Genomic DNA, 27,126 nt, shown 5'->3' with positions numbered 1-27,126 from the left:
GCATTTACTTATGCTTCTGTCGGAAAGAATAGAGGTTGATTACCTTAATTCAATCATGATTGATCTATCAATATTTCAAAGCAGTTTCAGTCATTATGATGGTTTCTTTTCCAGTTTGCCATTATTCTTAGAATATAGTCCTTCAGGATTCTCAAATAAAATCCTTCAGGATGTATCAAGGCTCTTGCTCTTTAATGGGCATTAAATTTGAATTTTTTTCTCCCCAGTGAATAGAAATAACTGAAAGTTCTATTTAGATTTTTAGTCTTTCAATCATAATTTTTGCTCAGTCTCTCAACCTCTCAACTGCTGCTTCCAAATTAGTAAATCACTCAAAGGACAAGCATTGCAGAATACTGGACTAATCTCAATGCATTTATATTTCTTTTGGAGATATTGGCATCAAGCCTTGTTGCTTTGTAGCTCTCCAATATCTTCAAACAAACATTTTCCCCCGAAATGTTTGGGATTTATCCAGCATTTCTAGTTGGACTCAATGCGGAAGTAGGTCTGATACATTCTACTTTCTTATCTGGAAGAGGAAGTTGGCCTATTTATTTGTAAAAGGACCCTTTCAAGGTGTGTTGATACAATAATTGATTATCTAGTTTTTAGAGTAATAATGAAGTGTTAGTTTACTTTTTTTCTGGGAAAAAATATAACTGTTAATGTATTTCACATATTACAAATATAGGTTTATGTAGAACTTTGAAAATTAAAAAAGCATAAAGAAGAAAATAAAATCACCTGTAAGCTTACCACCAGAGATAAATCCTGCTAGATATTTGATATATATTCTTCTGTTGTTTTTACTCCACAGTATTTTTTCCCCAAAATATGATTAGAGGATATACACAGTTTTGTAAACTTCTAACTTAAAATACATTGTTAAAAGATATATTATCTTTTATATTTATATCTAATAATATATAGACATATAGTTAAAATATAAAAAATGTATTATTAAAAGATATAAAACATCTTTCTATGTCATTGAATATTTTTCTCCTGCATATTTTTTTTTGTTTTAGACAGTTATCATAATTTAATAAATTCATATTAGATAGTAGGTTGTTTCTCAATTTGGGATTGTTATAAACAGTATTTAGATAATTATCTTTATATACATTTATGAATTGTCTAAACATAAATTCCTATAAGTGGGATTGCTGTGTCAAAGAGTACAAATACCTAAAGGTTTTTGATACATATATATAGCTAAATTGCCTTCTAGAAAAATTATCAGTTGACTTCCCTCCAAGAGAATATGAGAATGCCCATTTTCCTACACCGTCTATCACTGAATAAAATCCATTTTTATTGCCAACTTGATAGATAAAAATGGATCTTTTTTACTTGCACTTTTGGTTGCTGGGAAAATTTGCTTAATAATTTAATTGTTAATTAGCTGCAAAACTCATTTGCTAACCATACTGGAAAATATAATAAATAAAACACTGCCATGATTTGGAGATTTCTGATTATTTATGTTTGACTACATATGCTATGTAACTGCAACTAAAATGCCATTTATTCAGTACCATCTCATTACCTTCTCTTCCTAAGAATGCACCACTAACATGCATAAATACAGTTTGCACAAATGCATGAAGGAAGCAGAGGAGACTGGTTAATTATGAGAAGAAGGGCACAGGAAGAGATAACCAAAGTGGCACAAGAATGATAATCTTTAAATAACTTATAACCAAGTAACATCAAATCAACAGATATTTATTAAGACGCTCCATCTTTTCTATCCTTGATTCCTGTATTATTCTGTATTTTTGGCAGGTTGCCGACAGGCAATCTTCTCTCAGAAGTATTTTTGGTCTCTAATATGTCTGTAAGAGCTTTCTTCAGACTCTCCTATTGCTGACTGGTATCAATTACACAAAATTATGTAAACGCTTACTCTGTAGAGATGCAACAGGCAAAATCTTCCTGCCTGGCACTTTAATGCAGTCAAATTCAGCACCACGATAGCAGTAGTCACCAATTCATTTCTAGTATAGCAACCAATAAGGACACCTTAATTTCTCTCAGAACCTAGGTAGCATGTAATAAATTCTCCATATCTTCACAAATTTTTAAACAAAATATTTTTACTCTTATTCTAACCTTCAGAAATGCACTATAACCAGAACACAAAGACTTAAAATCAAATGTAATAACATCATATGACAATAACACTTTGTTTTATTTAAAAAATTGATTCTAAATTATAAAATTATAGCTAAAAGTTGAGAAAGCAACTACCACAGCATAGTGGTACCAGACAACTTGAGTTCTAATCCTGCACCCACCACTTACTAGATGTGTGGCCTCTGCATATTTCTTAACATCTCTGTGCTTCATTTTATTTGAGTGTAAAATGAGAACAATAGTAAATACTTTATAGGGTAGTTGCAAGGATTATATGGATTCATACGTGTAAAGCCCTTAGTGCCTGACACATAGTAAGCGTCACAAATTGTTTTGTTATTATTGTTATTACTACTATTGTCAAATAATTTAAAAAGGACTATCCAAGAGCATTCAGGGGAAAAAAAGTGATGATCATCAGGAGCCAAAATGTATTCATAATGAGTTACCTTTCTTCTATCTTATACAATTGCCAATTCAAAAGATGTACAAAGCTTGCCCATCTTTCTTTTTTTGAAGTTTTAGTTTTTATCTGTGGAAAATAAGTAAAAAGAAAGACTACTTCCATAATTAAAGAGATTTTTTTAAAGAGATGTAGGAAGATAAGGTATTAATTCAACAATTAGGGCTTCCCTGGTGGTGCAGTGGTTAAGAATCCACCTGCCAATTCAGGGGACACGGGTTCAAGCCCTGGTCCAGGAAGATCCCACATGCTGTGGAGCAACTAAGCCCATGCACCACAACTACTGAGCCTGTACTCTAGAGCCCACGAGCCACAACTACTGAGCCCACGTGCCACAACTACTGAAGCCCGCACGCCTAGAGCCCGTGCTCCGCAACAAGAGAAGCCACCACAATGAGAAGCCCGCACACCGCAATGAAGAGTAGCCCCCACTCGCCGCAACTAGAGAAAGCCACGCAGGAACGAAGACCCAATGCAGCAAAAAATAAATAAATAGATATTTTAAAATAATAAGATATAAGAAAAAAATTTAAGCAGCCTGAAGCCTTTAACTCTGAAGCACCTTGTTTCTTGCTGACTTACACCATACAAGTTATTAAAACAGTCAGACTAGCAAGAAAGTGCCTCCAGAGTTTCAGAGCAAAGACCCTACAAGGACTCAAGACTCTAAGTGAAGATTAAGAAGACTAAGGCCAGATACACACTGAAAGTGAGGGGATGGAAAAAGATATTCCATGCAGATGGAAATCAAAAGAAAGCTGGAGGTCATTTGGAGGGGATTAACCAAGATGGCGGAGTAGAAGGACGTGCTCTCACTCCCTCTTGCGAGAGCACCAGAATCACAACTGTCTGCTGTACAATCATTGACAGGAAGACCCTGGACTTCACCAAGGAGGATACCCCACGTCCAAGGACAGAGGAGAAGCCACAGTGAGACGGTAGGAGGGGCGCAATCAGAGTAAAATTTAATCCCATAACTGCTGGGTGGGTGACTCACAGACTGGCGAACACTTATACCACAGAAGTCCACCCACTGGAGTGAAGGTTCTGAGCCCCACGTCAGGCTTCCCAACCTGGGGGTCCGGCAACGGGAGGAGGAATTCCTAGAGAATCAGACTTTGAAGCCTAGTGGGAATTGATTGCAGGACTTCGACAGGACTGGGGGAAACAGAGACCCCACTCTTGGAGGGCACACACAAAGTAGTGTGTGCATCGGGACCCAGAGGAAGGAGCAGTGACCCTGGGGGAGACTGAACCAGACCTACCTGCTGGTGTTGGGGGGTCTCCTGCAGAGGCGGGGGGTGGCTCTGTTTCACTGTGGGGACAAGGACTCTGGCAGCGGAGATTCTGGGAAGTGCTCCTTGGCGTGAGCCCTCCCAGAGTCTGCCATTAACCCCACCAAAGAGCCCAGGTAGGCTCCAGTGTTGGGTTGCCTCAGGCAAAACAACCAACAGGGAGGGAACCCAGCCCCACCCATCAACAGTCAAGTGGATTAAAGTTTTACTGAGCTCTGACCGCCACAGCAACAGTCAGCTCTACCCACCACCAGAGCCTCCCATCAAGCCTCTTAGATAGCCTCAACCACCAGAGGGCAGACAGCAGAAGCAAGAAAAACTACAATCCTGCAGCCTGTGGACCAAAAACCACAGTTACAGAAAGATAGACAAGATGAAAAGGCAGAGGGCTATGTACCAGATGAAGGAACAAGAAAAAACCCCAGAAAAACAACTAAATGAAGTGGAGATAGGCAACCTTCCAGAAAAAGAATTCAGAATAATGATAGTGAAGATGATCCAGGACCTCGGAATAAGAATGGAGGCAAAGATTGAGAAGATGCAAGAAATGATTAACAAAGACCTAGAAGAATTAAAGAACAAACAAACAGAGATGACCAATACAATAACTGAAATGAAAACTACACTAGAAGGAATCAATAGCAGAATAACTGAGGCAGAAGAACGGATAAGTGACCTGGAAGACAGAATGGTGGAATTCACTGCTGCGGAACAGACTAAAGAAAAAAGAATGAAAAGAAATGAAGACAGCCTAAGAGACCTCTGGGACAACATTAAACGCAACAACATTCGCATTATAGGGGTCCCAGAAGGTGAACAGAGAGAGAAAGGAGCAGAGAAAATATTTGAAGAGATTATAGTCGAAAACTTCCCTAACATGGGAAAGGAAATAGCCACCCAAGTCCAGGAAGCGCAGAGAGTCCCATACAGGAAAAACCCAGGGAGAAACACGCCGAGACACATAGTAATCAAAGTGGCAAAAATTAAAGACAAAGAAAAATTATTGAAAGCAGCAAGGGAAAAACGACAAATAACATACAAGGGAACTCCCATAAGGTTAACAGCTGATTTCTCAGCAGAAACTCTGCAAGCCAGAAGGGAGTGGCATGATATACTTAAAGTGATGAAAGGGAAGAACCTACAACCAAGATTACTCTACCCAGCAAGGATCTCATTTAGATTTGATGGAGAAATCAAAAGCTTTACAGACAAGCAAAAGCTAAGAGAATTCAGCACCACCAAACCAGCTCTACAACAAATGCTAAAGGAACTTCTCTAAGTGGGAAACACAAGAGAAGAAAAGGACCTACAAAAACAAACCCAAAACAATTAAGAAAATGGTCATAGGAACATAAATATCGATAATTACCTTAAACGTGAATGGATTAAATGCCCCAACCAAAAGACATAGACTGGCTGAATGGATACAAAAAGAAGACCCATATATATGCTGTCTACAAGAGACCCACTTTGGACCTAGGGACACACACAGACTGAAAGTGAGGGGATGGAAAAAGATATTCCATGCAAATGGAAATCAAAAGAAAGCTGGAGTAGCTATACTCATATCAGATAAAATAGACTTTAAAATAAAGAATGTTACAAGAGACAAGGAAGGACACTACATAATGATCAAGGGATCAATCCAAGAAGAAGATATAACAATTATAAATATATATGCACCCAACATAGGAGCACCTCAATACATAAGGCAACAGCTAACAGCTATAAAAGAGGAAATTGACAGTAACACAATCATAGTGGGGGACTTTAACACCTCACTTACACCAATGGACAGATCATACAAAATGAAAATAAATAAGGAAACAGAAGCTTTAAATGACACAAGAGACCAGATAGATTTAATTGATATATATAGGACATTCCATCCAAAAACAGCAGATTACACGTTCTTCTCAAGTGCGCACGGAACATTCTCCAGGATAGATCACATCTTGGGTCACAAATTAAGCCTCAGTAAATTTAAGAAAATTGAAATCATATCAAGCATCTTTTCTGACCACAACGCTATGAGATTAGAAATGAATTACAGGGGAAAAACCGTAAAAAAGACAAACACATGGAGGCTAAACAATACGTTACTAAATAACCAAGAGATCACTGAAGAAATCAAAGAGGAAATAAAAAAATACCTAGAGACAAATGACAATGAAAACACGACGACCTAAAACATATGGGATGCAGCAAAAGCAGTTCTAAGAGGGAAGTTTATAGCTATACAAGCCTACCTAAAGAAAAAAGAAAAATCTCAAGTAAACAATCTAACCTTACACCTAAAGAAACTAGAGAAAGAAGAACAAACAAAACACAAAGTTAGCAGAAGGAAAGAAATCATAAAGGTCAGAGCAGAAATAAATGAAATAGAAACAAAGAAAACAATAGCAAAGATCAATAAAACTAAAAGTTGGTTCTTTGAGAAGATAAACAAAATTGATAAGCCATTAGCCAGACTCATCAAGAAAAAGAGGGAGAGGACTCAAATCAATAAAATCAGAAATGAAAAAGGAGAAGTTACAACAGACACTGCAGAAATACAAAGCATCCTAAGAGACTACTACAAGCAACTTTATGCCAATAAAATGGACAACCTGGAAGAAATGGACAAATTTTTAGAAAGGTATAAACTTCCAAGACTGAACCAGGAAGAAACAGAAAATATGAACAGACCAATCACAAGTAATGAAATTGAAACTGTGATTAAAAATCTTCCAACAAACAAAAGTCCAGGACCAGATGGCTTCACAGGTGAATTCTATCAAACATTTAGAGAAGAGCTAACACCTATCCTTCTCAAACTCTTCCAAAACATTGCAGAGGAAGGAACACTCCCAAACTCATTCTATGAGGCCACCATCACCCTGATACCAAAACCAGACAAAGACACTACAAAAAAAGAAAATTACAGACCAATATCACTGATGAATATAGATGCAAAAATCCTCAACAAAATACTAGCAAACAGAATCCAACAACACATTAAAAGGATCATACACCACGATCAAGTGGGATTTATCCCAGGGATGCAAGGATTCTTCAATATACGCAAATCAATCAATGTGATACACCATATTAACAAATTGAAGAATAAAAACCATATGATCATCTCAATAGATGCAGAAAAAGCTTTTGACAAAATTCAACACCCATTTCTGATAAAAACTCTCCAGAAAGTGGGCATAGAGGGAACCTACCTCAACATAATAAAGGCCATATATGACAAACCCACAGCAAACATCATTCTCAATGGTGAAAAACTGAAAGCATTTCCTCTAAGATCAGGAACGAGACAAGGATGTCCACTCTCACCACTATTATTCAACATAGTTCTGGAAGTCCTAGCCATGGCAATCAGAGAAGAAAAAGAAATAAAAGGAATAGAAATTGGAAAAGAAGAAGTAAAACTGTCACTGTTTGCGGATGACATGATACTATACATAGAGAATCCTAAAACTGCCACCAGAAAACTGCTAGAGCTAATTAATGAATATGGTAAAGTTGCAGGATACAAAATTAATGCACAGAAATCTCTTGCATTCCGATACACTAATGATGAAAAATCTGAAAGAGAAATTATGGAAACACTCCCATTTACCATTGCAACAAAAAGACTAAAATACCTAGGAATAAACCTACCTAGGGAGACAAAAGACCTGTATGCAGAAAACTATAAGACATTGATGAAAGAAATTAAAGATGATACCAACAGATGGAGAGATATACCATGTTCTTGGATTGGAAGAATCAACATTGTGAAAATGCGTATGCTACCCAAAGCAATCTACAGATTCAATGCAATCCCTATCAAATTACCAATGGCATTTTTTATGGAGCTAGAACAAATCATCTTAAAATTTGTATGGAGACACAAAAGACCCCGAATAGCCAAAGTAGTCTTGAGGCAAAAAAATGGAGCTGGAGGAATCAGACTCCCTGACTTCAGACTCTACTACAAAGCTACAGTAATCAAGACAATATGGTACTGGCACAAAAACAGAAACATAGATCAATGGAACAAGATAGAAAGCCCAGAGATTAACCCACGCACCTATGGTCAACTAATCTATGACAAAGGAGGCAAAGATATACAATGGAGAAAAGACAGTCTCTTCAATAAGTGGTGCTGGGAAAACTGGACAGCTACATGTAAAAGAATGAAATTAGAATACTCCCTAACACCATACACAAAAATAAACTCAAGATGGATTAGAGACCTAAATATAAGACTGGACACTATAAAACTCTTAGAGGAAAACATAGGAAGAACACTCTTTGACATAAATCACAGCAAGATCTTTTTTGATCCACCTCCTAGAGTAACGGAAATAAAAACAAAAATAAACAATGGGACCTAATGAAACTTAAAAGCTTTTGCACAGCAAAGGAAACCATAAACAAGACGAAAAGACAACCCTCAGAATGGGAGAAAATATTTGCAAATGAATCAACGGACAAAGGATTAATCTCCAAAATATATAAACAGCTCATTCAGCTCAATATTAAAGAAACAAACACCCCAATCCAAAAATGGGCAGAAGACCTAAATAGACATTTCTCCAAAGAAGACATACAGATGGCCACGAAGCACATGAAAAGATGCTCAACATCACTAATTATTAGAGAAATGCAAATCAAAACTACAATGAGGTATCACCTCACGCCAGTTAGAATGGGCATAATCAGAAAATCAACAAACAACAAATGCTGGAGAGGGTGTGGAGAAAAGGGAACCCTCTTGCACTGTTGGTGGGAATGTAAATTGATACAGCCTCTATGGAGAACAATATGGAGGTTCTTTAAAAAACTAAAAATAGAATTACCATATGACCCAGCAATCCCACTACTGGGCATATACCCAGAGAAAACCGTAATTCAAAAAGACACATGCACCCGAATGTTCATTGCAGCACTATTTACAATAGCCAGGTCATGGAAGCAACCTAAATGCCCATCAACAGACGAATGGATAAAGAAGATGTGGTACATATATACAATGGAATATTACTCAGCCATAAAAAGGAACAAAATTGAGTCATTTGTTGAGAAGTGGATGGATCTAGAGACTGTCATACAGATTGAAGTAAGTCAGAAAGAGAAAAACAAACATCGTATATTAATGCATGTATGTGGAACCTAGAAAAATGGTACAGATGAGCCGGTTTGCAGGGCAGAAGTTGAGACACAGATGTAGAGAATGGACATATGGACACCAAGGGGGGAAAACTGCAGTGGGGTGGGGATGGTGGTGTGCTGAATTGGGCGATTGGGATTGACATGTATACACTGATGTGTATAAAATTGATGCCTAATAAGAACCTGCAGTATAAAACAACAAACAAACAAAACAACTAATACTAAACTTTCATTGGGTTATTTGTATGGAAATATGTTAATATAACTGTTTCAGACATTACATGAAATTTCTAAAAATCTTATATTTGTATTTGTATGGAAATATGTATGGAAATATGTTAATATAAATGTTTCAGACATTATATGAAATTTCTAAAAATCTTATATTTGTATTTGTATGGAAATACGTATGGAAATATGTTAATATAAATGTTTCAGACATTAAAAAAAAAAAAAGAAGAAGACTAAGGCCAGCAATATTACACTGTAATAAATGGCAATTGTCAATAAGAAGAAAAAATTAAAAGGAAGTGGCAGCATCTAAAAAAGGCAGTATTTTACTTTCTTGCTTGCTTTATATGTAGATCTTGTCTTTTAATGTTTCCTGTAGACTCTGGATTTATCCATATGCCAACCATATCCAAAGCACTGATGTCTGAATAAAAAAGTGTTTGTAGGTGCTTGTGCATGCGTGTATTTTAAACAAAACTGGTTTTCTTTGACTTCTTAACCCTTTTCTTTGGATGCTTAACATAACATTCTTGGAAACAACTCGACTGCACAAACATGCAAACACTGCCACCTAATGGCAGCTACCCAGTTTAACAACACAGACTGCTGTGACATTTGAACGCCTTTCTAAAGGGAAGCAAATATCACACAATCAGGCATCAAGGCTCAAGTTCTAAAACCATCCATCACCCTTATGGTCTCTTGAGAAATAAGTAATCACAAGAAAAACTTCCCTGAAACTTCCCTTTAGCCTTGCTTACAGGATCCTTAATCTTTCTTGTCTTTCTCCTATCAGTGGCTTTCATCTTGGCTGCTCTCCTCTTTTACAGCATCTTATCTGTAAAAATTATTTTAAATATAACAAACTCTATTTTTAAAAATACAAAAATGGATTTAATTTGACACACTAAGGTCATCAGTTACTCCTTGGTCTTTAATTAGATGATGAACTTCATATGAATTCTTTCTCATGAATTTAAAGGAAAAAGAAAAAGAAAAACAACTCAGCCATTCAATTCAATTTTGTTTCTCCCTTCTTGTCTCCAGCCACCAAGTATCTATCAGCCTAGCAGGACAGTGGCAGAAGCCTGGAGTGATGCTGGATTCTAGATCCTTCTAAGCACATTCACACACAACCGTTTCATAAGGGAGTCAAATAGCCCCCAAAGCATTCACGTTTGGCATCTCCTCCACACAATCTTGTTTTTTAATTTCTTCTCCTAAAACCACTGAAGCCCAATGAAAGATTTACTGTCTCTTCCCTTTCCACTTTTCCCATTTAAGCAGTCTTATTTGGCTCTGGACTCACCAATTCAACAAAAACAGTTAATTACTTAAAGCAAGATTAGATTGTGCCCTATGATATTGTCTCCCTCTGCCATAAAAGAAAATTGCAAACCCAACTTACTAGCTATCATTTTCCAGATGGTGCTGATAAAGAACAGGCTTTGAGGGACTTCCCTGGTGGTCCAGTGGTAAAGAATCCGCCTTCCAATGCACGGGACGCGGGTTCAATCCCTAGTCGGGGAACTAAGATCCCACATGCCACGGGGCAACTAAGCCCACGCACCACCATTACTGAGCCCTTGTGCCTCAGCTAGAGAGCCCACGTGCTGCAAATTACAGAGCCCACACGCTCTGGAACCCGCGCGCCACAACTACAGAGCCCACGCGCCCTGCAGCCTGTGCACCACAACTAGAGAGAGAAAAATCTGCACCCCACAACTAGAGTGAAGCCCGCACACTGCAATGAAAGATCCCCCGTGCCACAACTAAGACCCAATGCAGCCAAAAAATTAAAAATAAATAAAAATTTTAAAAAAGAGCAGGCTTTGAAAGTCAGTAAATGTTCTTGTGAGCAGAGCTGACCACAAAATTTGTAAGGCCTAGTGTAAAATGAAAGCACAAGTTCCTTTTTTCAAAATACTGGGGATAAAATTGCTATTGAAGTTCCTAAAATGTAAAGCTTTTTCCTTTCTTCCATAGTCTTTCTTTTGACTAGTTACAGTGTTTTTTATTTCCTACTTAATGTCATCTAAGTTAAGAAAAATAAAAATTTTAAATTATTATTATAAATTAATAAATTGAATTATTTAAATTTTATTTTTTAATTATTATGAGTTTTACTCATCATATTTATATTATGCAATAATAGTTTTTAAATACAAGAGGACTTAATTGGTTGCAGGATCATTGAAATTACATAATTCATGTTTCATAGCTCATACGTGAATATGTATTTCATTCTAGCAGAGAAGTAGAAACACTGAACAAAACTAACTCAACTGTTTTTATTTCATTTCTTGGTACCAGCACATTCTACCAACACTCTCTACCTTTGGTTTACTAGTAAGTAAAGGAGGACTGAAAGAAAAATAACTGTCCATTTCTATATTATCACTTCTAGCATAAGGACTTAGCTAGCAGAGGGCCATTAGAGGTTTCCATAGACATTTGTATTTCTTAGAATGCCATTGCCTTTTTTTTTTCTTTTTTTTGGCTACACCACGCGGCTTGCGGGATCTTGGTTCCCCAACCAGGGATCAAACCCAGCCCCCTGCAGTGGAAGCACAGAGTCCTAGCCACTGAACCGCCAGGGAATTCCCAACCATTACCTTCCTTCAGCATTCAAAGCAAATTCTAGTTCAAAAACGGTATGTTATCAGGACTTCCCTGGTGGTCCAGTGGTAAAGAATCTGCCTTCCAATGCAGGGGACAGAGGTTCAATCCCTGGTGGGGGAACTGAGATCCCACATGCCGCGGGGCAACTAAGCCCATGCACCACAACTACTGAGCCCGCGTTCCTCAACTAGAGAGCCTGCGTGTCACAAACAACAGAGCCCACCCACTCTGGAGCCCACATGCCACAACTAGAGAGAGAAAACCCACACGACACAACTAGAGAGAAGCCCACGCGCCACAACGAAGAGCCCCCGTGCCACAACAAAAAGATCCTGCATGCCGCAACGAAGACCCAACGCAGCCAAAAAACTTAAAAAAAAAAAAAGTGTGTTCTCAGGGCTGCCGTCACCCCAACTTAGTCACAGACATAAAACTTACCTTATGTTTGTTTGAGTCTCACTAAACTCCCATGCACCATGCATTTGCTGGAATTCTGTGCTCAGAGAGCATTGTGAGCAGTTTATGTGAATGGAGTGGTAAGAAAAGGTGGACACATATTAAATTTACCTCTTCTGCTCGTACACATGCTCCATCGCCCCAGACTTCACTTACGTAAGCTCAAAGATAAAATTATTCATAATTTCAAGACAGGGACAGTAGAGCATTAAACCAAACGTGGGTCCTTCTGAGCACAGGGCCTGGTGTGACTGCACAGGACGTAAAACTAGCCCTGCTTATGAGATTTCTTAGGACAGAAAAGCTTCACTTTTCTTTAATGAGAGGGAAGAACAGGAACTTTGTTTACTGAGTATTTACTTTATGTTGAGCACTAGATTAAATCCTTCACGTACACTGCCTCATCTAATTATCAAACAACACTTTGCGGTACGTTTTTTTTTTTAATTTTTATTGAAATATAGTTGCTTTACAATGTTGTGTTAGTTTCTGCTGTACAGCAATGTGAATCAGTTATACGTATACATATAGCCCCTCTTTTTTTAGATTTCCTTCCCATTTAGGTCACCACAGAGCACTGAGTAGAGTTTCCTGTGCTACACAGTAGGTTCTCATTAGTTATCTATTTTATACATAGTAGTGTATACATGTCAATCCCAATCTCCGAGTAGGTATTTTTGTCCCCATTTACAAAAGGGGAAATTGGGAGTTTTAGAAGCTAAGTGATTTGCCCAATATCTCTCAACTAAAAGGTGGTGGAATAGGGATTTTTAACTCTGGTTTGATTGATCCCAAGGCCTGTTACATCCCACTACCTCCTTAAGAGCATTTACTTCACATCTTTTAATGATAAAATATTTTTTAATTGTTACTTTCATATATATCACACATAATAAACGTATATATGCTAACATGCCAATAAGAACGAGTATGACTTAATAAAATAGCCCGATTCACATGCTATTAAAAAAGAAATCTCATCTAGGCTTCTAGTTTAATATGACAGACTAAGCATACACATTTATCCTTCCCCTGCTGAAGTTTCATTAAAATGATAATAATGCTTTCTTTAAAAGATATAAACTGTCAACTTCAAAGAACAGAGAATGGAAGCTGTTGGTAAATAAGCAATCCCAAAATCAAGAGAAACAATTCATAAAGAAAAACATGCAGTGTAAATCCATTTATAAAGTTAAAAAACAGGCAAAGCTAAATAATCAGTGTTTAGGAATACATACATAGATGATAAAACTATTTTCAAAAGAAAAGGAATGATTAACACAACCTTCAATGTAGGAACTACCTCTGGAAGGAAGGGAATATGATTAAAGAAGAGAACACAGGGGCTTCTATAGTGCTGCTGTTTCCTTTCTTACCTGGAGTGATAGGTACATGGGGATCCATTTTGTTATATATTTAAAATACATAGTAATACTCTTGAATGTATAATGTATTTCCCCAAAAAATATTAATTTTAGAAAGATACTGCATTCATAAATAACTACAAGACAGTATGTACAAGACAGTATCAGATAACAAGAAAACTTTTGGAAATTAAAATTTGACTGCCAAATAAAAATTCAATAGAAAAGTTAGAAAATAAATCTAAAGAACTCTCCCCAACTGCAATACAAGGAGACTGAAACATGGGAGAAAAGATGAGAGATTCGAAAGATTATTTCAAGACATTTTACATCCAAATAAGAATTCCAGAAAGAGAAAAAAAAATGAGGGAAAAATTATCACAGAAGCACTAATTGATAATTTCCTTGAAGATTAAGTCAGTCTTTAGACCAAAAGGACTCATTCTGCACCCAGGATTAGATACGTCCTGGTAAAATGTCATACCTCTGAGTATAAAGAAATGATCCAAAAAGCTACCCAGGAGAAAAGACAAGGGAATGAAAATCAAAGATATTAGCCATCTCATCAGAACACAGGATGTGGAAAGGCAATAGAGGAAGGCCTTCAAAATTCCCAGGGAAAATGATTTTTACCCCAGACTTCTATAGCCAACATAATAATCATTCATGAGGTCAGAGTAAAGACGTTTTCAAACATGCGAGAACTCGGAAGTTTGCCTTAAATGCAATCTTTCTTAGGCATGAAGATGTATTTTAAGAAAATAGGAAAGTATACCATCAAAACAAAGAAAGAAGGCCTAGGACCCCCCAAAATAGTCATTCCCAACTCAAGAGAGCAGTGAAGCGAAGTGATGGCCACACTCTAGCTGTCCTAGAGAGTCCTCGTAGAGATGGGAGCCAGGAGACAGAGGGTTGGGATGGAAAGACTCAGGGAAAATTTGAGAATATATAGAATAAATAATATGGATGGGAGTTTGGAAAAACTTGAGGATAAAACAAAGGCACTTGGTGAAGTGTAAAAAGGAAAATCTATTTAACGTGATGCAAAGAACATTCTCCACTGAGTGGCAGAGTAGTAATAACTTGTATCCCACAGACAAGGACATGTAATACTGCCTGTCACTTGACTCTACAGTGAACGAACATGCATGTGCGCCTGTGCTGGCTCTGGCCCTCCGGGAAACAGTGGTCAAGGCAGAGTTAGAAGGGCAAGAGATGTTTTGGGTGGAGAAGCCTGTGAAAGACAAAGGGGAGAGGGAGTAGGAGTAGGCACGAAAAGCTTTCAGTGCTCAGTGTAGGTCTGATGCCTGTGAAAGGAAAGGAAAAAAGAAGGAGGCTTGGATAGGAAGAGCCCAGACTATGGTACCCCTCAAAAAACTCTTAGCCAGCCCCACAGGAAGTTACAAAGCAAAAATTGCCCTTTGCATGAGTTTCATGTTGGGCAGCAATGGCCAGCACCTAGAACCCCACCATGCTCAGTCATTGGCTAGAGTCACCCAGAGAGTGAGGGAGAGCGTGTCCTCTGCTCCAAGAGTTTGGTGGATCTCAAAGGTGCTGCTGCTGACTGCACCTCTTGCTTGAGAAACTCTCTTCAAAGGAGACCTGAGTGGCCTAGTATAATTCTTCCAATATATGCAGCACATTCACCCAGACCTCAAAGGACACCACCTCAAGGCTGTGTCCAATTACTGCATCAGCTCAAAATCCAGGTTTTGTTGTTTGTTTGTCTGTTTGTTTTTCAGTGATATGCCCTCCTTTATACCAGGTCCAGATGTGGTCTAGTTATTTACCAAAAAAACAAACAAACAAAAGCTATTGTCTTACCCGATATACTCAATGGTAGGGGAGGTACAGGATAATCACAATAAAAGCTACCCAATGATCAAATATCTTTGATGACATAAAATACACTTTACATGAAAAACTTCATGAAGTTCACTCATACAGCTTATCTTCTAATTTACGTTTAAATAACACGGTCAGGGTGTTAAGTGCCTCTTGGCATCATCAATGACAACTGAGACTGGTCTTCCTAGTATCCTTGCTTTCTTGCCCCTCCTCATGGGGGAAGTTATATTCTGCACTGAGCCTTAGGAGAGGAAACAAAGGCAGCTTCAGGCACTATGATAATGGATAAACTAAATTGAAAACATTACCCATAAGTAATTATGTATCTTAAAAATTATTTAATATGGGGCATATTTTCATGAGATAAAACTTTTATATGATATGTATACTTTAAAAAACGAATCTTAAATTTGAACCAAAAAATGAGCCTATATTGTGCAAATTCCCAGAGCTCATAAGTGTCCCCATTAGCCAATCTAGAGGGCCTCAGTTCTTCTGTCTGCTTGTCCATTTTTCTCACAGGCCTCTGGTTTGGCCCTCCAGGGGTTTCTTTCTTGTCCGTTATCCTCCTTGGACACTTCTGAAGTGAGACTGCATAGCTTTCACAACCTACTTCCCACCAATGCAGGTTTTCAGATTTGCAAGTTGCTTTAGAGGTTAAAAAAAAAAATCACAGGCTTTTGCAGGCCTGACATGTGGATCATTTGGTAATAACATTCCCTCAAAAACTTAACTAGGATTCTAGTCTTTTAGTTTTCAAGGGATGAACTCAGCCAAAGATTTCATCAAAAAATTGCTTCAAGACTTGAGGACTGACATTTTACTTACAACCTCTGTACCCTGCCTAGAGCAGCGGCAGCTACTGGAAGCCAACTGAGACTTGGGGACAAGGCAACACCCTTAATCTCATCTTCACGGCCAGACTGGTTCCCATAGTCTAACAGGGGTGCTTGAAAAGTTTTGTGACCCTACTCCTATCTCCTGCTAAAACTGACAGGTTCTATAATTGCTTGAATTTGTATTACAGAATCAGTTTACTTCTTCAGCCCTGTGAGGCCCCAAATTACCAGAACCCCAGTCATCTGAGATTGCCTCAGGCACCAAGTCCCTCGTCAAAGTTGTATTTCCCTCCATTTCTACTTGCAAACCAGCTAGTTCTAGCCTGAGCGCTCCTCTTTGTTGCGGGGCCTTTTAAAAGAGGTCAGGAGCTGCCAACAGACATTTATTTTTTTTCCCACCATTTCCCCTGGAGTTATTGTCTCACTTGGCCCATAATCTGCCCATCCAAGTGTCAGAGGTACATTTGCCACTGTTTTGCCACACCATAAAAAATGTGACCCCCTTTACATTCTGCAATGTCTGTATCCTTGAAACTATCAAATAAATGCACCTAGCTAAGTTTCTGATACATATAGTACTCTACTTTCACATACCAAATTTTATTAGTTAGGGTATAGGTTCAGCTGCATGAAATACAAACCTGAGCTAATATACCTTTAAAAAGATAGAAGATAATTTCCCTCTCCCATAGAGCAGCAGCAGGATAGAAGAAGGAGGGATAAACAGTACAGCCCCTTCCTTTAAGGACATGTCTTTGGAAGTATCACATATCATTTTCCCTCACAACTTCCAGGCTGGAACATAATGATGTGGCCATGGTTCAGTGGAAAGAGAGCTGGGAAATGGATGGCCATGTGCCCAGCTAAAAAAAATCTCAGGGTTCTCCTGCTATTGCGAGAGAGAAGAGAAATCAGGGACAACCAGTCTCCTCTACTACTCTTCCCCAAGTCTTGCCCCCTGTTCAATGGAGAATATTCACACTAATTCTCCTAAGACAGAATTTCCCCCATAATTTTCTCTGTCAAGACTGATGATGAATAAAATCAGTTCCTCTATGTCCTGACTTTCAAGGCTCCTTAATCACACTTCCTTCAAAGCCAAGCTCAAATCTCATCTTTCTTAAAATCTCCGGCTGCTCCAACCTGACCTCTCCATTCTCTGCACTCTCAGTGAGACAGTTTAGCATCTGATTGGTCTCCACTTTTTCGTATGTGTGTTTTCTCTAAAAAGAATGATCCTGTGCTCATTACAAGAAACTTCCATGATTTATCATCCTTCTTTTTTGGCTCCACAATATGTATTGAGAGGCTAATAGCCTAGAGAGTGCTTGACAAAAATGACTGATGGATCAGAATCCTAAGCCATTAAACACACAAGAATTATGAGGGCGATAACAAAAATACAATGAAGAATCTGTATTTTCTCTGATGCCGTGTTTGGAGTTGGATTCCTCTCGCAAGTGAATTTCTAAGCGTTCACAAAGACATTATTCCTTTTTAAAAACATGTATTTCGACTGTGCTCGCGGGCCTGAGGTCGTCTCCGGTGCGGTGGTCGTCCTGGAAGCGGCTGCGGCTCTGGCCCCTGGGCGTAGTCGGGAGCCTGCCGCGTGCTCGTTGTTACGGGGCCGCCGCCGCCTCACCCCGCTTCCCCCACCTTCCCTGCAGCAGCCGTGACGAAAGATCGCACGCGGGGCGCTCCGTACGACCCCTCGGGGGACAAGGCAGCGGGGCCGCGGGGTCCCTCGGCGCCAGGCAGCGGAGACCAGCTGAAGGAGAAGGCCTGTGCAGAAGCTGGGTCAGCAAGAATGTCGCTTCTTATACTGGTGTCCATTTTCTTATCTGCAGCTTTTGGTATATAAAACTTTTCCTCAGCGTAGTGAAGAAGAAGGAGTGAATATGAAGGTTCCCAGAGATGTGGATGAGGCCAAGGCTCTAGGAAGAGTTTTATCCAAATATAAGGACACCTTTTACGTACAAGTACTTGTAGCTTATTTTGCTGCATATATTTTCTTGTGAACATTTGCTATTCCGGGCTCTGTATTTCTCAGTATACTCTCAGGGTTTCTTCATCCCTTTCCACTAGCCTTATTTCTTGTTTGTTTGTGTTCTGGACTCGGTGCCTCGTTCTGCTATATGCCCTCCTATTTAGTTGGGAGGCCGGTTGTATATAAATACCTAACTGAGAAAGCAGTATAATGGTCACAGTAGGTTGAACGTCACAGAGAACATCTCATTAACTACATTATATTTTTGAGAATAACACCATGTCTGCCTAATTGGTTTATTCATGTCTCCTGTGATAAACGTGCCATTGAAAGTTCTTTTTACTGGCACTTTTCTAGGTGTTGCACCTCCCTCTTTTGTAGCAATTAAGGCAGGAACAACACTGTACCAGCTTACAACAGCAGGGGAAGCTGTTTCCTGGAACTCAGTGTTTGTTCTAATGATTTTGGCTCTTCTTTCTATTCTGCCAGCGATCTTCCAAAAAAAACTAAAGCAGAAATTTGAGTGAATAATCCTCTGGGTTTTAGTTTTCCTATCATCATCATCATCTCTCAGCATTGGCAGATTTATGTGCTAAAATCACCTCTTCAGTAAATGAAACAGGAATTTGTAAAATAAAATTTCCTATCAGGTGGTTAAAATAATGCATTTAAGTGGCAAAGGAGAGAAGAAAGTAAAAGTGGAAATTGGTATACCATGAAAAGTGCCGTCAGTAGTTATGATAGACATCTCCTAAATTACTATTCCAAGGCTATACATAATAAATGTAGCAGCATAGTAGGAAATTCTTGACCCAACTCATTAGCTCAATATATTTCATGAACTGGCCAGAAATACTTACCCTTGACTGGATAATTTAATATTTTTCTCTCTATTCCATACTATAACTAAAATAGAAAAAGCAAATACAAAATTCAAAAGCAAAGATACAGTATTGCTGTTCTGACTAATGTTGGCCTTCTTTCAGAGCATAAACTTGAAAACTAAAGCTCAAAAGAGATTTACGTTTTCTTCCTTTTTACCTTTGAGGTAATAGACTTGTTTAGAAGTTGCATCTTAGTGGACTACTGAATTTGGAAAAGATATCAAGTTATATCTATTTGGTGAATTTCATTTTTGTCTTCTTCTGTTCTAGATTATCATGGGTTAGTCTGAAATTTAAAATTCTGACCAGTCTGTTTTCATCTGTTTCCTAGCTTTCAAAATATTTCCACTGTGCATATACAGAATGGCAATTACATGATAATTGTATCATATTGGTGTTGATAATTTATATTCAGATAATATTTTGTTACACAGTTCCCCTTTACTATCTCAAAAGGGGATCAAAAAAGCAAACATTCAAAGTATGCAGTTTTTAGATGTTAGATTAATTATATTCCTTTATATTTTGAAACAAAAGCAGTGTCAGTACAACACTTAAGTGGTTGAATATAGTTTATTTGTTCCAATGACTGTAAAATTTACCTCATTTATTTATTAGTCTGATCATTAAAGTATGTATTATGTAATTATCCTTTTTATGCATGCCTTGTTTCATTAAGAATGAAACATTCGTTAAGAATGCCTTGTTTCATTTCTGTTGATGGCTTTTTTGTTTGGGGCTGCTTTTGATTAATGCAGTTTCCCTATTTAGGGTTTTTACTTTTTATATCTCAAAGTAAAATTAAATTCTCATATGGTAACTACTATATTTAAATAGTCCTGGAAAAACGAAATAGCTTTTTGCTGCTTGCTTAATGGTTGGTAATATCCTCGATTCCTTGATTCTAGGACATAAAGTACTCTGTCAGTTTTACCTTCACCCAACACTGTCATGTTGAAAAGTACTTTAGATGTGGAAGAATCCTTGAATGTTTTTATTGTGAGAGGTATGATCAGCCTCAAAGCCTGTTTCTACTACATAATGTGGACTGATTATTTTTTCTATCACAGTATTAACAAATCGATTTACTGTAAATACAAAGAAAATATATTAATTAATATACTATTCTTATGTCACCTGGCCTTTTGTGTGAAATTATTTATTGTTACTTCTAGCCAGGTTTTCTTCCTTTCTTATTGACCAGAGACTGAGTGATAAAGCTTTTGTTATTTTTACAAACAAATTTAAAACATAGCCTTTTTGGACAAAGCTCACTAAATATTACTGTATAAAATGTAATTGAGTAAATTTTTATCAGACTTTTAAAAATAAGAGTTTGGACTCAGGAACAGCCTCACTATTTATTCCATTATGTATATATTGTACTTACTCTCTTCTCAGAGTATTTTCCCTATCCTTATCATTGATCCTCTCCCTTTGCTGATTATTTTTTCTGTTAGAAAACTGTAGCTGTCACTTAAGGTGGAGTATATTTTCTTCTCCCAAGAGAATAGCCAGTCTTTTCACATTCATCATCATTGACTGTCAAGAAAGAACCTTCAGCAGGCTGTACCCTAAATGCATTTGGTGGCCTATATTCATGGATTCACAGACTTGGCCTGATGCCAGATGTAGACTCAAGCTTCAGCCACAACTTGAAGACAATTACATAGTAATAACCACCAGAAGGCAAATATGTGTAGTGGGGAGGCGAGCAGGCTAACTAGGAAGTTGACACACTGAGACTGTTCCCCTCTTAGTTAATGGCCTCTCTCTGGAGCTCTATTACTTTGAGTGTAATATTTCTAAGACACTTAATAAATGTAAATTAAAATGTAGGAAGAATAAATTGTACTGAAAAACTTAAAAAAAAACACATATTTCTTCTCTTTCTTAATGTTATTGTAAAAAAATTAGCAATAAATACTAGAAAATATAACTAGGGAAATAAAATTACCTATAATCCCTATAAGAATAGATTACACCTAATAATACTTTAGTGTATATTCTTCAATGAAAGATATGATTTCAAACACATTTCAATGAGAATTACATGCACAGGGTTCGAATTGTCAGAAACTATTAAGAGTATTGTCTGAAACAGCTTTAATGATCTTTCTTGTTAGTATCTAACAGGACTTCCTCAAGCCTGCTAACATTCTTCCCTCTCTACTACTACTCTTACCAAGGCATATATTTAAGCTGATTTTATGCTTCCAGGGTTTACGATAGACAAATGCTTGGCTTTCAGAGGTATAGTGACATATATCATCTACAGTCATAAAACAAAGCATATAGTATTTTTATGTGTTTCATTTTGCTACCCAATGGGTTACAAGCATCAATTATAAATTTTCAAGAAAAAAGGGATACCTACACTATAAACATATATTTATATGTTTCAATATATTTTATGGTCTTTACAATTCTTGGTAAGAAACAATAAGATATATTCTCTTGACTTTCAAATAAAATATCCCCAAAATACATTTTCCCTTTAGAATATGAATCACTAAGTTATACCTATCCCTTCTTATCTACATCACAGAGCTATAATGAAAATAAATGGAGAAATAAATTTGAAAAACTTTTGAGCTCTTGGAAGGAATAGTATCATATAAAGATGAAATACTATTTTATTTACAAATTCAAGATTTATTTTGAAGTAGAAGTCACCCTACCACTGCACTGTATATAGACAGATATTTCTCAGAATCATTACTTTCCATATCAATAAAAGTCAAACCACCGATTGCTTCACTTTTCTCTGTATGGAATTCTCAGATCCGAAGTATTTCATTGAAATGATCTTTTCCCTATATTGAAAAATAGTGCATCCCACTGAGAATGAATGACCACCCACTTTTTTCAAAGGGGGAAATTATAGACATGAAGATTACTCATGAAAAACTCAGAAAGGAATTCACTCATAATGGGCAAAAGAATTGCAAAATGAATACTAGGTGTAGCATAATATCAAGAAGAGGTATTATCCTGATAAATAGCTCCATTCCTTTATTTTTGACTTTATCAAACGATTATTGCTAACTTAATGTTTTCTATATCGGCATTTGGCAGTATTAGAAACCCAGAGAAAGAACTGATCCCTAGGCAATATGTGAATAATTATTAAATCCAGGTGATAAGTACATGGATGTTTGTTTAATCACTCACTTTTCTGTAGTTTTTTAAATTGTCATAATAAAAAGCTGCTTTATCCTAAGGTTTCAATCACTTCCATTTTACCAGCCAATAGCTCCTTGTTGGCCAGAATTAGGCCCAGCAAAGCAATTCACTTTATCACTTTTATACCTTTAAAAATGAATTGTCAAAGTAGTGTCTGATTTTAACTAAGTAAGCCAACTAATAGATGTCCAGATAAGGAAAAGATCTGTCTTCATTATTTCTTGCCTCTGTGCAATTTCTGTGATCTATTTCAAGAATACATCACACACGTTCATTTGCCCAAGCAGTCTCTGCTACTCTCCAGCAGTATCATTTATGTCCAAATCCCAAAAGGATTTCCTGGGTACTTCTGCTTGTAGGTTCATAGATTTTTCTACAAGAATATATCATTGTCATAGAAATGATATATATAAATTTTCATAGAAAATTTTCATATTTCATAGAAAATGTATCATTTTCATCATTTCATATTTCTTCTTGCCTTATAATAAGACTTTTTCTTTTGAGAGTCATATTGAAGAAAATGACTGGCAAAATAGAGGTTTTATCAAGTGAGTTCAGTTGACCACTCACGGAGTACGCTACTCCCCAGATTAAACTTGAAAATAATTTTAAGTGACAGCTAATATTTGTTGAGCCCTGTTTTCCTAGCACTGGGCTAAGCACTTTAGTTGCATCTTTGCATTTAATTCTCATAATAATAATGACATTATGTTTACTATACCTGGAGAGAAAATCCACCTGTTTCTCAGAGAACTGGCATTTGAGATATTACTGTGTTCTTGCAAAATTTAGAAATTTACAGTGGTGTCAGCCTTAGTCACCGGGTCTTATCTGAGGTAACTTTCTTGCACATTCAAAATCTCTTCATTTCCATTTCCCCTTTGAGCCCTGTGTTTACTACACTCTTGTGACCAGTAGCCTTGAGTCTGGTGCTATAGCCTCTGCCTCAGGGTATGAAACTAGGTAGGCCTATGGAATCTATCTCCCCACATTTGTTTAGGCTGTATAATCACCCTCCACAGATTTCTACTGTTTATCTTATCCACTGTGTTCCTCCAACAAATCCTTTTACTAACACCCTCCACCCTGGGCTGCAGCCATCTACCTGCTCTATACATAGTAAGTGAACAGAGACTTCAGTCTCACAAGGATTTCTTCATGGGGTTTCATTGTTTTTAGTTCCTTGAATTCATTTTTACCTCTTGATTTTGTAGTTTCTCCAAGGTTGATTTGGGGGAGGGAGCCAACCACCCTGGCTCATTCATCATCTTCTTAAGAACCAGAAACGTTGATGTTACTTAGTTGTTTATTACTTAATCTCACACTTATGGATGAAGCTACAATTTGTGTTAAATTCTAAAGTAATGATCAGGGCTGATGTACCTAACAAACCCAGAGTCAACTGAGGCCACGTGATAGGAAGAATATCCCCTACAAGACTGTCAACAAGGCACACACAACACAAGCACTCAGTCTCTCCACATGATCCTCCCTTGGCCCAGAATGACTTGAAAACAACATAAAGAGGAACAGATTTGAAGTCACCTCTCTTCTCCACCTACCTCAGGCTGCTAGAAATACACATATCAGTGCTTGAAGCCACTCGTGAAACTTACTTGTAGTTTTAAGTCCTGACCTGTAGACTTTTACAGAACAAGCATCACATAATTTTTCTAGGCCTTAATATCTAAAAGTCCTATATACTGAAAGGGGAAAAACCTCCTCCTTTGCATCAGCTGCACCTACTTCCTAAACCTTCTGGGGCCTGCTGTCATCTGACAAGGCTCCACTTGGCCCAAACACACTGCTAAAACCACAGCCTCTATAGTTCAAAATCAAGCCGCAACAGCTATACACCGTGAGGCCTAAGACTCTGTTACTTTTGGTGTGGTCAGAGGTTAATGAGTCACTTCCCTCCACCTCATGGCCACCATTCCACCCTCACCCCTTCCCCCTGCCACCTGCTGCCATCACGTTGCTGAGGTCTGCATTGCACATGCCCCTTTCCTCTCACAGACCCCTGGCAACCACTGATCTTTTTACTGTCTCCATAGCTTGGCTTTCTCCAGAATGTCACATAGTCATAATCACAGAATACACAGCCTATTCAGATTGACTTCTTGCACTTAGCAATACTAATTTACATCTCCTATATGTCTTTTCATGGGTGATAGCTCATTTCTTTGTATTGCTAAATAATATTCCATTGTATGGATGTACCACAGTTAGTTCATCCATTAATCTGTTGGAGTCTATTTTGGTTGATTTCAGTTTTTGGCAGTTCTAAAGAAAGCTACTGCAAACATGCATGTGCAGGCTTGAGGGTAAATGCTTAGAAGCACAATTGCTGGATCATATGGTAGGCCTATATTTAGCTTTGTAAAGAACTGCCAAACTGTCTTCCAAAGAGGCTGTACATTTTGCATTCTCACCAGCAAGGAATGAGTTTTTCTGTTGCTCCATATCCTTGCCAGTATTTGGTGTTGTCAGTGTTTTGGATTTTATCCAGGAATCTATTTTTAAAACTTAGAACAAATGAATTTAACAAGATTGTTGGATTCAAGGTCAGTATACAACAATAAATTGCATTTATATGTACTAGCAACAAACAATTAGAAAGTATTTTAAAATACTATTGACAATAGATTAAAAATACTTAAGAATAAATTTAGTAACAGATGTGTGAAACCTCTACACTGAAAACTAAAAACCATTTCCTGAGAATACTTAAGAAAAACCCCAAATAAATGGAGATATATGTTTGTATGTTTATAGCATAGCAACATTATTAAGACACGAATACTTCCCTAAATTGATCTGCATATCAAATTCAGGCCCAATCAAAGTCCCAGGAGGATTTTTTTAAGAAATTAACAAACTTGTTCTGAAATTCATATGTAAATTCAAAGAATCTAGAATAGCTGTAACAGTTTCTAAAAAAACAAAGTTATGAGATTTACATTCCCAGATTTCAAGGTTTACTACAGAGTTATAGTAGTCATTACAGTGTGATCTTGACCCAAGGGTAAACAAGCAAATCAATGGAACAGAATAGAGTTCAGCCATAAACCCATGTGGATATAGTCAATTAATTCCAACAAAGATACTAAAGTGGGAATTCCCTGGTGGCCCAGTGGTTAAGGCTCCACGCTTGCACTGCAGGAGGCACAGGTTCAGTCCCTGGTCAGGGAACTAAGATCCCTCATGCCACATGGCGCAGCCAAAATAGACAAACCAAAAAAACCAGAACAAACAAAGATACTAAAGCAATCCAACGAAGAAAGAAAGGTCATTTTAATAAATGGTATTGGAACAACTGAAAATCCATTAAAAAAAAAACTTTGATCACCAGCTTATACCATGCTGAAAAAAGGTAGGATAATATCTTCATGACTTTGAAACAAAGATTTCTTAGACCAGACCAAAAAAGTCACTGGCCAATAAATTTTACTTCACCAAGATAAAAAAAATTGTTGTTATCTGAAAACATCATTATGAAAATGGAAAGCCAATCAGACTGGGGGAAAAAAATGTTTCCAAAACATATCTGACTAAGGACTGGTATTAAGAATATATAAAGGGTTCTACATCAATCAGGGCTTAATCTAAGAAACAGAGCCCCTAGGAGATGTGTATGTGTATGTGCGTGTGCGTGTGTTTGTGTGTGTAGAGAGAGAGAGAAAGAGAGAAAGATTTTATTATATGAATTTGATTGACCTCACGAAATTATGGGAGACTGTCTCTGTGAAGCTGTTGCCTCTTCACATGATTCTAGAACCTGAGATCGGTAGATAAAGCAGTTTGAAAGTCAGATGTGAAATAAGAGAAGCAAGGACAAACGAACCTGCAAGGCTGGCTTAGAACCCCAAGGATAGACTGGAACTCTTGTCAGTCTCTCACCACCTTCAAGCTTCCCACTTCAGTGACTGGAGAGATATATCAGTTTGTTAGAGCTGCCGGAACAAAGTACTAAAAACTGGATGGCTTAAAGAAATTTATTGCCTTAGTTCTAGAGGCTAGAAAGTCAAAGATTAAGAGAGAAAATGTTCCATGCCTTTAGCTTCCTAGCTTCCTAGCTTCTGCTGGTTTGCTGGCAATCTTTGGTGTTCCTTGGCTTCTGCTAAACTAGTCTAATCTCTTCCTTCATGTTCACATGGTAATAGCAAAGGTTGATGGGATGAGTTTTTAGGTCTGTTTCATCTTGAAACACATGAAAATGCTTTATCCAGACAATATCTTAAATTACATAATTGTAGTAATTCATAATGTTAATATACTTTTATATCTTATTCCTTTAATTACCAAGTAAAGAGAGTACAGCAATGCAGTAGGCAGAATACTGCTCTCCCAAAGTGTCCACCTTAATCCCCAGAACCTGTGAATATGTCCGTTTACATGGCAAAGGGGAATTAAGATTGCAGAGGGAAGTAAAGTTACTAATTAGCTGATGTAAAAATAGAAAGATTATCCTGGATTACCCATCCAATTGGACCCAGTGTAATCACAAGGGTCCTTAAAAGGGAAAGAGGGAAGCAAAAGAATGAGGGTCAGAGAAAGAGATATCATTGTTCTCATTTCACAGATAATAAAACAGGAAGTCAAGCATTCAGGCTGTCACTAGCTGGTGACAGAGCCCAGACTGCACCTAATGTCTT

The 27,126-nt window shown here is 37.6% G+C and overlaps 1 long non-coding RNA gene and 1 pseudogene across 1 annotated transcript in view; one reads left to right on the top strand and one right to left on the bottom strand.

The window, feature by feature from the left end:
• LOC132376384 (uncharacterized) overlaps positions 1-18,626 on the top strand; it is a 100,939-nt pseudogene extending 82,313 nt beyond the window's left edge.
• LOC132376439 (uncharacterized) overlaps positions 1-27,126 on the bottom strand; it is a 413,195-nt gene that overhangs the window by 323,288 nt on the left and 62,781 nt on the right. The gene's annotated exons all lie outside the window — the stretch shown is intronic.

This window comes from Balaenoptera ricei, chromosome 12, assembly GCF_028023285.1.
Source record: "Balaenoptera ricei isolate mBalRic1 chromosome 12, mBalRic1.hap2, whole genome shotgun sequence".
In the NCBI taxonomy this organism is placed as follows: Eukaryota; Metazoa; Chordata; class Mammalia; order Artiodactyla; family Balaenopteridae; genus Balaenoptera; species Balaenoptera ricei.
The sequence above is the reverse complement of the archived record's forward strand: the minus strand, read 5'-3'. Positions and strand labels throughout refer to the sequence as shown.